Source organism: Tursiops truncatus, chromosome 20, assembly GCF_011762595.2.
Source record: "Tursiops truncatus isolate mTurTru1 chromosome 20, mTurTru1.mat.Y, whole genome shotgun sequence".
In the NCBI taxonomy this organism is placed as follows: Eukaryota; Metazoa; Chordata; class Mammalia; order Artiodactyla; family Delphinidae; genus Tursiops; species Tursiops truncatus.
The window spans coordinates 25,297,926-25,301,966 of record NC_047053.1 but is presented as its reverse complement, the minus strand read 5'-3'; positions in this window follow the sequence as shown (position 1 = coordinate 25,301,966).

The following is a 4,041-nucleotide window of genomic DNA, read 5'->3' as shown; positions in this document are numbered from 1 at the left end:
CGCTCCCCACGCGGCTGCCCGCGAATTCATCGAATTTAAGATTCATGAATTCAAAAATGAAAAAGTTACTGTACATAAGCCCTTTGAATCAGCAATTCCACGACTCGGAAATTATCTTACAGATGGGTTCCCACTTCTGTGAAATGTCTCCCTAGAAGGATAATCATGACATCACTGTTTTACATCCCATTATCGTTTCCGCAAACGATGGGAAACGTTCTAAGTGTCCAAAGGTAAACATGGTCAAATTCATGGAAGGAGAAATTACGTTTGGGCTATGTTTGGAATTCTCTGAAGTGGTTAAAAAGAAATGGACAGCCCTACAGACACTGATGTGGCGAGGCCTCCAAAATACATCATGTGATCTAAAAAAAAATAAAATGGAGCACGGCAGTATATATGAGATGCTACGGGTGCGTACAGAATAGCTCTAGAAATATGCACAAGAAATGCAAAGGAAGGTTTATCGGCTACTGAGGGCTAGGGGAGGAGAGAGACTACACTTACACACTTTGGTAACTTCATGTACCCTGTATGATTAGCTTGTCTTTAAAAATAAAAATAAAATTTAAAAACAAAGAGTTATTTAGCACTGTGTGCTGGATACCAGGTTTTATGTAAATCATTTCCTTCTAGAAAGTTCGTCTTGTGCAGTACTTTTTATTCTGTTCAGCTTGTATTTTAATGTTTCAAGCTTTCTGATAAATTCTGTTGAGAAAAATTTTTAACTCCCAAGATAGCCACCCAACAAGACTTCTGCATCTTTAAGCTCCTCTCCATATTCTATCTCCTAAGAGAAGACATCTTAACAGAGGGACTCTCAGCAACAAACATTTGCATGATAAAGCCTACACAGCAGTTACGCATCCGTGATTAACTTTTACTCTCCAGACTACTCTGTGAGTTTGTAATGCAGCTATTATTGTCATTATATGTATACCAGTTATAATATATTTGGTTGCAAGGAACAGGAAATCCAACTCTAAGTGGATTGAGTTGAACTTGAACAGGTACCTCATTTAACTGAAGTCCAGGATAGGACGGACTTCAGGGATAGTCTGATTCAGCAGCTAAACAATGTCACCAAGAGCTGGTTTCTTTCCGTCTGCCATGCCTTCTATGATGTCAGCTTCCTCTAAAGGTTTGGGAAGTTCTTACTTAATGAAAATACTTCTCTTCCAGAGTCAGCGAGCAAATGTCTTCCCCATACTCTTTGGCCTGAGTTGGGGAAAGTGCCCACAACTGAATCAACAATGGTAGCAGGAGATCGGATTATTCATTCATTTGCGTTAATCTATTATCCCACTTGCTTTGAGGGGAGCTACAGAGAACAAGCAAACATACTGGATGTAGATCTTGAGGAGGCAAACACAGTGCTCCTCACATCACTTTTATTACTACTATTGCTATTACTGTCCCCTTTTCCAGGTGTGGATTGGGTGACAGATCTTGGTTTGCCCCAAATTATGCAGCCAGTGTATTTGCAGTTTTTCCTGCAATGTACATCTTCCCATTGAGGGTGTGAGTAAGAGCGTCAGTACATCAGGGAAAATCTGTCTCCACTACTACAAAAACAAGTTATGGTGAGAGATTAAGTGGTGTCATTTTGTCAGAATCATATAAAGGAAGTATACAAACACCACATTTATGTACTATTTCTTCATCCACACATCCAATAGGTATTAGACTCCTACTATATGTGGAAGCACAAGGGCTCTTAGAGAAAAATGGAAGACATTTATGACCCCTAAACTCAAAGGAAATATAGTCAACTTAGGCAAACAAGATAGACACTAGGAAAACTTTAAAATAATGATATGAGACAGCATGCAATTAAGTGCCTAAGTGGATGATAATGCAGTGTGGCAGGTATTCACAGCAGAGAGAGACCACATAGGTAGATATCAGTTTAAAGAGATAAATAGAAGAGGGTCTTGAAGGATGGCTCAGATGGGGTCAGATAAACAGGGGAGAAAGGAAGGGCTATATAGATGGCCATACACCATATGAGCAAAGGAGTGGAGGTACAAATGAATCTAGCATTCTCAAGATTAGCGACCAGACTTACTGGCATGGGGAAGGGTTGTGTTGGAGAGGAGTGAGAGATGACGGAGTGTAAGAAACCAGGTTCCCCAGGTTTATATCCCTTGCAGATAAAGATGCACAGTAATTATTTAAATTGCACTGGCTCCTGCTCTTACCTGCTCATCCTTTCCAAATCTCATCCAGTTATATCAAAGAGTACTCAAGGGTCTTTCACATGTGCTCAGAGGTCAGTCAGCCAATTATAGTCACCCCACAGCAACTGCCATGCACTTCCTGTCCTGCTCTATTCCCCTTCATATCATCCTTTCCTAGGAAGCAGGATGAAAGATGTCTCACCACCACTTGACTGTGTATATGGGAAGGACAGGAAGGAGTCAGGAATGATTCCAAATGTATCCACTGTGTTTGTGGCGTGCTATGTCATCACATAGAGAACGTTACATTACACGGAGAACATGTCCATATAATTGGCATGTTCACACCGTAAGGGGAAGCTTCTCCTCCAGCCAACTGAATGTTCAAATATTCAACAACTATCAATTCAATATCAAGGCACACCCTCAAGGGCGGGGCCAGGGCTAAACTGAGGCAAATGAAGCTGCTGGGAGGACCTCACTTGGGATCTTGCAACTTTACGGGAATGGTGTGCCCCTGTCTTTGTCTTGTAATCGGAACAGGCCCAAACTAGAAACCTCAAAGTGTCCATCTGAGACATTAAGACTCACAGCATATCAAGGAAGTCAAGAGTTGGCTGTGGTAGATGTTGATTTTGACTCACATCCATGTATTTATTTGTCTGTTTTTTTTCCTCTTTCTATTTCTTTCTTTTGAAAATCTTTCTCATCCATCCTTTTTCCCTACATCCCAAATCATATGCTACACTTTGGATTATTAACTTGGTGTGTGAATTTATGTGGATATATAAGCTGTCTGTCCACCTGATAATTAAACATACATGCATTAATGGTCTGCAAGGGTAGAACCAGGGATGCATTAGTTGTTAGGACTATGATGAAAATAAACAAAACTCAATGAAATGCTTGCTTTCCAGGAAATTCCACCTTAAAAGGAGGAGACAAGTGTGTAAACAAATAAGGGCAATAAGCAAGTGTAAAATTTTGCCAGGGTCATAGGGATACATGAGAGTGAACAGCTCCCTCTACCACAGTTGGAAGCGGGTGGGAGGTAGAGGAGGTCAAGAAGGGCTTTCCATAGGATATGACACCTGAGCTGCATCTTCTCTGAAGACACCACCCCCACCCCCCACGCCCGCATAAGCAATTTGGGTAGGGAAAGGAAGTGTATTTAAATCTCAGCTATTGAAAGCCTCACAGCCCTCTTGGGGACAGACCTGAAAACAGAAAATTGCAGAGGTCCTGAGAAGTGGTCAACAGAGGTTTCTGCCCAGTGCTATGAAGAGCCAGGAGAAAGAACCAGATGCCTGATATGTGGGAACTGGGAGACACATTTGGTGTGTGACAAAGCTACCCATTCTCCCAGTATAGAGAACTAAAAGATTACCCAACGGGGTTGAGCATATTTGCATGAGGAGCCAAGTTTTGAAAGGGCGGGAAACTCCCTTTTACTTTCCCTTTTGATGTTCAACACTGTTTGAAAAATTCTGATGATGTAGATGGTACTGACTGAAGGCAGAGTAGAAAAGGGCACCAAAATGTCACGGTGATGGAGGGGTGACTTGGTTGGAGACAGGGCATTTGTCAAACCAAGGACGAAGCATGTGTTCGAGGCTGGACCAAAGTATCACCAAGTGAACATTAGCAAGGAATGACCATAACACCGGGAGCTGATAGTTGAGCAAAATACTGGAAGGGGGAGCCTTATTTTCCTTTCCCCCATATTTTCCCAGAAATCACCCAGCACCCCACCCCCCACCCCAGGGAAATGCTGTGGCAGAAACAGCCACTGGTAAAGAACCTTTTTGAATTTTTGATAAGCCATGTCCCCCTTCTCTGGTGATATACTTGCAATGCAATA